Source organism: Stenella coeruleoalba, assembly GCF_951394435.1.
Source record: "Stenella coeruleoalba genome assembly, chromosome: 17".
In the NCBI taxonomy this organism is placed as follows: domain Eukaryota; kingdom Metazoa; phylum Chordata; class Mammalia; order Artiodactyla; family Delphinidae; genus Stenella; species Stenella coeruleoalba.
In genome coordinates this window covers 46,008,012-46,016,133 of record NC_137163.1, presented here as the reverse complement: position 1 = coordinate 46,016,133, position 8,122 = coordinate 46,008,012, and the positions used below count along the sequence as shown (strand labels likewise).

At 33.9% G+C, this 8,122-nt stretch overlaps 1 pseudogene across 1 annotated transcript in view; it reads right to left on the bottom strand.

Annotated features, from left to right (window-relative positions):
* Positions 1-241: 241 nt before the first annotated feature.
* The window catches only part of LOC307175751 (receptor-interacting serine/threonine-protein kinase 2-like), a 17,991-nt pseudogene continuing 10,110 nt past the window's right edge, over positions 242-8,122 (bottom strand). Inside the window, exons 6-8 of the transcript XR_013831789.1 lie at positions 2,513-2,670; positions 1,395-1,444; positions 242-558 (exon numbers count right to left, since the gene is read on the bottom strand). The product of XR_013831789.1 is annotated as a receptor-interacting serine/threonine-protein kinase 2-like (transcript). The remainder of the gene's footprint in view (positions 559-1,394; positions 1,445-2,512; positions 2,671-8,122) is intronic.

Below are 8,122 nucleotides of genomic sequence, written 5' to 3'. Positions count from 1 at the left end.
TTCATTCTACTTCTGAAATAAATCTTAATTCTATCCGATTTTTTGATCTCCAGGATTGGTCTGGAAATTCTACTCTTGCCCTTCTCCAATCAATTTTATACATAGCAGTGAGTGATATCTCCTAAACCTAAATTTAATCATGTTATTTCCCTGAAAAACTCACTTTAATGGCTTTCCATTGTACTTGGAATAAATTTCTAACCTTTTTATGATGATAGTCAACAGCCTCTCCTTACCACTTCAATCTCATCTCATAAAATAAAAACAACTTTGAATTAGAAAAAAAAAACTTTGAGCTTGTCAGCTAACTTTCGTAGTTGTTCAAGGAATATTTTATTTACAGCGTATTTTTTATTTTTGTAATTCAAAAGGCCCAGATTAAAACTGTACACTAACTTAAGAAAGATGGTCTTTCATCTGGATTTTGTGCCCATCCACTTTCTATTAGAGAGATCATAAGTGCTCGATGAGGTATATCAAATGGCAAACTTTCTTCATTAGTGTCAGGTCGATGTCCTTGTGACACACTATACATAATCTGCAAAGGATTGGTGACTTCTGTCAAAACAAATATATTTCATTCATTAGAAATATATTATGATTTAATATATTAAATACATTCTAAAGCCAACCAAATGAACATGAGGGAATCTTAAAATCTTAGGAATAATTCATTACTTCCCTTTCTGTCAAAGGAATATTTAGATCCCAGCTATTGCCAGACTTGCTGCCTCTCGTGGGAGGAGTTTATATCTTCACCTCTTTAATTCTGGGCTTGGCCATGTGATTTGATTTGGCCAATGGAGTATGAAGAGAGCAGAGTAAAACAGAGCTCAGCAGAGCTGAGCAGAACCTAGCAGAGCCAAGAAGGGCCACAGCAACTAATAACCCAATGTGAATGAAAAATGTTTAGTTTGTAAACTACTGAGATTCTGAGGTTGTTACACAGCAAACTGACCTAAATGAACCTCAAAATAAAGAAAGAGACAATATTATCAGAAAACTTTTAAAGTATTCTTCAGTATTTGCTGGTCTTTAGAAAAAGCACTAGTTAAATTTTCATACAAACGATTTTATAGCTGGAATGAATCTTAGAAATAAGAATTCAAAATTCTTAGTTTGCAGATAAAAAAAATGAGGACTTAAGAGATTTAGTGGCTTATAATAGAGTTAATTACTATCAGAACAAGAAGAATCTACACATTTTTCTGATCCTTAATCCAGTACTTTCCATCATACAGTGGATTCACAATGACAAATTGTTGTTTTTCTAGTGTGTTTTCCACAAAATGACTGTTAGGCAGATTTAAAATAAGTGATCTTTATTCAGATAGTTCTGAGTATGACTTACCAATATGATGTCACCTAGAATAAGGAAGTCAAAGTACACTTACCTTCAAAAGGCTGTTTTCTAGATAAGACTTCCCATGTGATAACTGCATAGCTGTTTAAGATAAAAATATACATATAGTACTTTATAAACTATTTATAATAAACTAAAATGGTACTGATTTTAAAAGCTGACTGTGAGATACCATTTTTTAAAGTAATAATGTAGTGAAATGCTGCTTAAAGAATCACTATATAGAACCAAGATGATGAATATTCATATACAGTTTTATTTTGAAAGGGAATTAATTCAATTTGAAAAATTAGGAAATTACTGTAATAAGAACTTGAAGTTATAGGCAAGGATAACTTGTGGATGATTCTTTAACACCTAGATAAGCTATGCCCTTTAATTACATGATTCTATTATTCACACAAAATAAAGAGCAATAAAAAAGGCTGTCTCATGTAGCCCTATTCTATTGACTCTTTTTCTGGTGTAAGTACTGTCTCTTTTGGTAGTGTTAAATGTTAATTGCACTGTTTCCCTCCACCTATCAAGGTCACATAAAAACCCTTGAATATTATAAATTGATAGGACAACAAGATATGCTTTAATAATTTTTAAGGATGTAAAAGTAGCTTAAGGCGAGGCATCAGGACTTCCCTGGTGGCGCAGTGGTTAAGCCTCCATGCTCCCAATGCAAGGGGTCCGAGTTTGATCCCTGGTCAGAGAACCAGATCCCACATGCATTCTGCAACTAAGGAGCCTGCATGCTGCAACCCAGGAGCCCATGTGCCGCAACTAAGGAGCCCACCGCTGCAACCAAATAAGTAAATAAATATTAAAAAAAAAAGTAAGGCATCTTTATTTTCACGTTTTTAATTTTTAATTTTTTTTTTTGGCTGCACCACACAGCTTGTGGGATCTCAGTTCCCTGACCAGGGACTGAATCTGGGCCATGGCAGTGAAAACCAGGATCCTAACCACTAGGCCACCAGGGAACTCCCAAAGCAAGGCATCTTTAATATGAAAAACATTAACCACTGTCTCTAATTTATTTTCACCACACTTATGAGAGAAGCATAAAAATGATACTTTTAAAATGTAGCTTCAAAATTCGGATTGATTAATCTTGTTTTTTAGACAAGGTTAACTCTGAGCAAAAGTAACATGCTGTACCTGTATATATCATGCTTGATAGTAGCCCTTGATTTTTATCCAGGTTCATAGTTTTCAGGTGGCATATAGATAATTGTCCCTCCTTCTGGTGCAGATTTACTACTTCGTGATTGTGAGAGGGACATCATGCGCCATTTTGATAAGCCAAGATCTGCAATCTGGAAGGGAAAAGAGTAATTGAATTTTTAAATTTTCTCTTTAAAAAAGTTCAAGAATTGTTTTTGTTTATATTTATTATATTTAGACATGAGACCAGAGTAAATGCTATATATATTAATATTTTATTTCTATAATAGTCTATTAGTTTCTTAACAAATTGGATTCCATAGTGCTGAACCCAACAACTCTAAAAGCAATATAAACTGACTTGAAGTTCAGCATAATATTACAAATTTTAAAAGAGACTAAGTTTTGAAAACTTAAACAGGAGTATTTTTGCCTTTTATTCTGAATGAGTATATACACTTCACTTTTTGTGACAAGTAGCTTTATATCATGTGCTTTCAAAATTTACCTATACCTCACAAAACTGCTAAACTAGTCATATCTAATACGATTGTCACTGGGTATTGTTTACAACTCAGGTTTCTATGTTCTTATTTATAATGTGCTAAAAATAGTATCCTTAAAGTTTGAAATAAGTAAAATTCCAATATAGTGTAACTCATTATTATATGATTTATGCCTACCACTAAAAGAATATCTGTTAACAATAGTATAGTTAGCATATAAAACATATTTATGTCCATGACAAGGAGTGCCTAAAGCATTATCAGTGACAAACATTCTGTACTTTTGATATGTCCTTTACAGTTTTACTTCACTTGTAAATTTTGTGCAGATACTATCAATACACAATATCTTATAACTAAGTATCTAAAACGTTCCAATGTTTTTTTTTAAAAGGGAGACAAAAATGTAAGAACAGAAACAATATTTAGTGAACAAAAGAGTATAGGAAAACTCTGAAGACATTTAATTTAAATCACTTAGATCTTCACAAGGCACAATTTAGGAGTCAACAGAGTGGAATGAGCTCTATCCAGCACACCATTTGTGGTTCAATCATTTAACTCTTAAAATGTTCACTAGCTTTAAGAGAAGAAATAAGTTATTTAGTGTTTAGATGAATTTGAGATTAAAAAAAATTATGGCCCCACTCCAAAAAGGGAGGGGGTAGCCTATATGAATCTTTCATACAGTATCATAATAAAAGGGTAAGTCTAAGAAAAATAATTAGAAAAGACCAAGAGGAAGTATGGTGCCACTACATGAAGATAAGCTGGATTGATTTCTAAAGGCAATATAATATGTGTTCTGGAACATGGGTTCTAGAGCCTTGATTACTTAGATTTACATTCCACTTCTACCCCTTAATTAGCTGTACAACCTTGGACAAGTTTTCTAATTTCTCTGTGCCTCAGATTACCCATCTTTAAACTGGGGATAACAACATAACACAGGGTTGTACTGAGGATATTAAACTAGTTATTCTAAGTGAAGCACTCAGAACAGTATCTGACACGTAGTAAATGACCCCTGTGTATTAGTATTATTAATGTTTTGTACATGGGAATAAGTCTCTAAAGATTGCTCTTATTCATACAATACTAATAAGCACAGTACATAGTTTCTGGGCCTTTAATACACTTTGAGGTGGTATTAAGACTCTGGGGCACCGTATATCCTACTTACTTCTACTTGCCACTACAAACTCTTATTCCTCCCACTCATTCTCTAAAAGCAAAAACAGTACTCCAGCTGCACATCTGCTAGGATAATAAGCATCACTATGAGAAGCAAAGTTTATTTCTGTGCCACAGTGAGAAATGTTAAAAAAAAAAACACAAAAACTGGGATGTGGTCCATCTTATACCTGACCCACAAATTGCAAACTACTGGGCTAAATACTGGTTTGAATACAGTGCTGGAGAAAATGTATTCTGAGCTTGCTTCCTTATGTGCTCCTTTCACTTCACCTAAGGTCTTCATCTATGTTCTTAAATCTCACCTAGAAAACTTAATCAGAATTCCCTTTATCAGCTAATTTAGTTTGGCTTTCACATGGAACCATATTTGTCCCCCTTCTCTATTACAAACACCAGGATCTTCCAGAGAAGAAAAAAAAGTGAAGAATATGATGAGAGGAATACAAGTTCCATGATTTCTTGAGGGTCCTGGTATCATTCAGCAATGAAGACAGAGGATAGGAACTTTTCTATTCTATACAAGATCTTAACATGCATTTCAAAGGTAAAGGTTCCTTTTAGCTAAAAAAGATGATAAAAGCAACAAGAATTTACTGTATTAGCACAGGAAACTATATTTAGTATCTCAAAATAACCTATAAAGGAAAATAATCTGAAAAATATATAAAACTGAATCACTTTGCTGTACACCTGAAACTAACATAATATTGTAAATCAACTATACTTCAATTTAAAAAAAGATTAAAAAACTAGAGGAAATTAAAACACACTATTCATAAAAATCATCCATAATCTTATTACCCTACCAGAATAGCTATTTTCATTTATATAATACTCTCCATGTCTGTAAATTTATAAAGTTATCAGTAAGAAGCTATGAGGAATAACTTTAAGTATTCTTAGAAGTTCCACACATGATGGACAGAATAGCTGAGAAATCAAACATGGTACATATAAACATTTATTTCAAATAAGCCTACCACAGGTTCATTTGTATTTAAGGTGCACTAATTGATACTGTCCAGCAGATAAACAAATTGAATGTATTCTTTTTAAAGTAGAAAAGTCCTGGTTGATCTTAATTGGTAGTATATTTTTCTTTTAGATACTATGTTTCTGGTTAGCATTCCAGTATAAAAATTTACTTCAAAAAACTGTAGCAAAGGTGTGTTTCCATTTAATTTCATTAAGTATTTTAAAAGATTTTTTGCACTTCATTTAAAGGCCCTTCCAAGAAGATAGGTAGATCAGGTAACTGTTACTTTTTCATGAGTCACTGATAAACTTTGACTTTTAAGGGACATTTATAAAATAAAAAGTAGAGACACACAGGATGCATATAAAAGAGTATCATAATTTATAAGAATAGTATTAGAAAGGTCACAGTTTTGTATGTGTTAAAGCTAATAAAAGTTAAAAAAAAACACACAAAGCCAAACTATTTTAAATTCTATTTATTTCAAAGAAAGACCATGGCTACCCTACTGATCAATGAAAAAGAGAAAGTAGGGATCATCATCACCTATTACTTTGCTTCTGTTTTCTGTATCAAGAATAGTTTCTGGACTGAGATGAAGAAAATAAAGTCCAAGGAGGTTGAAAAGTTTATAAAGGACAAATCTCAGGTCATTTTACATATATTTCAGGTTTAGTTAGAATACTCGCAAATACCTCCATGGTGATGGAGAGGTATTACAGGATACGAGAAAAGCAAATGTCATTCTGATTTTTAAAAAGGGAAAATAATATTGATTTTGCAAATCTATATATTGGCAGAGACTACCCTTAATCCCAGGTTTAAAAATTTAATGAAAGGGTTACTTTATGAGTAATTGATAAAAGAGCCAGAAAGAACTAATGAAAAATTATATTAGCCCAGTGATCAATTTCAGACCTCATGCGACATATCCCAAGTACTTGGGATGTCTAGCACAACACTGTTGCTCCACAAATACTTAATAAAGGAATGACAGACTTCATTTCCTTTTTTGTCAGTAGGACTACTGTCAAAGAGTAAACGTTGAAACAGTTTGTATATTATAAAACATTCTGAGGTACTTTAATAATATCCTTGACTATTAAATTATCAGACCTATCGGGTATATATAGAGGATCTAGAATTCATTCATCTGTTCATTCAACAACTACTTATTGAATGCTTCTATACGGCATATGCTAAGCAGGTGGCAGTGAATAAAACAGACTACATTTTAGTCTTTGTGAAGCTTATTATATTATAATTGGGGAAGACGGTCAATAAACATATTAATAAAAAATGTTTTGTAAGATGGTGAAAAATACTATGGAGAAGCATTAATCAAGGTATGAGGATACAGAGGAACTAGGCGGGTTGTCAGGGAAAGCCACTCTGATAATGAGGAAGAAAAGGAAAGGGAGTAAGTCATGAGTATGTAACAAGGAAGAATAAATCTGACTCCATATTGGATCTGTTTCTTTTACTGTAACCTTCGTATTCTATTGCTTTTGCTGCAACTTAAGAATGTTGCCTATAGCCTGAAATATACAAGACAGCCCATTCTCAAGGCTCTGACCTTTAAGGGTATAACACTTTTCTATTCATACAGAGATAAAAAGTTACAGAACAGACAATTACATTTGTCTTGTTGGACGTTTACAGGAACATCAAGATCTGACCTACATGGACTGCTGCAAGAACAAAGGAGTCCAAGAAATTTGCAACAACCAACCACACCCTCTCCCCTTTTAGTCTGAATTCTAGCTGGGGTAAGGTGGTTCTTTGGGACACTAGTACACCATCTTCTTGGTCTACGCGCTTTCTGAATAAAGTTGCTATTCCTTGCCCCAACACCTCATCTGTTGATTTACTGGCCCTGTCCTGCAGTGAGCAGTATGAACTTGGACTTGGTAACAAGGACACCTGAGAAAGCAGTCAAGCAAGGACTTTTGTAATATTCTAATGGAAAAAAATGGAGAAATATGGGCTGTATAACAGCTCTTTTAGGAGTATTCCAAACAAAATGAATGCTTATTCTCCAAAAGCCCTAATTAATAAAAGGATTGATATTGACCTGAAAGGAGGTTTTCAGACCATGTTGTGTAGCTCTGATTTGAGCTCTGTACTGCTTAATAGTTAATCATGACTTGAAGATACAAAAAGCAGCTAATTAAATTTGAAGATGACACAAAGCTGGAGGACAAAGTTAAAAATCCTTGGACTACAGAAAAAACATTCAAAAAGGTCTTAAGAGCTGAAGTTATCACCCAAATCTAACAAGATAAACTTTGATGATGTCCAGAAAATATCCTGTGAAGTACATGACAAGGAGACATGACTTAAGTAACAATACATTAAAAAAAAAGAAAGAAAGAAAACCTCTCAGTGTTTTTTGTTGACACTGAGCCCAACTTGAATGTTGTTATAGGACTGCCCCCCAAAAGACGAATTAGTAAGGAACTATGAATACGAAGTAAAGTATTTAAGGACGATTCTACATTTATCACACCACATCAGGGGTGTAACTGACCAGGACCCTATGAGGCCTTCCTGGGACAGACCTCCCCCCACACATCTACTGCTTTAGCTCCTCTCTAAAGTACCTAGATAATAGTATCTGATGCATATTTCCTGAGTTTTTCAGATGCTAAAACCACCAACAAATGGAAGAAATTAACTACTTGATGATCATGGGCATGTAATCCCCAGACCTTCTAGCACCTAAGGATTGACCACCATCAACCAATCAGAGAATTTGTGCAAGAGCTGACCACATACCCAAGGTGTGTCCCTTCCTCACCTTGCCTTTAAAAATGCTTTGCTGAAACCCTTTGGGTAGTTAGGGTTTTTTCAGCATGAGCTACCTCTTCTCCTTGCTTGGCCCTGCAACAGACCTTTCTCTGCTCCAAACTCTGACATTTTGGT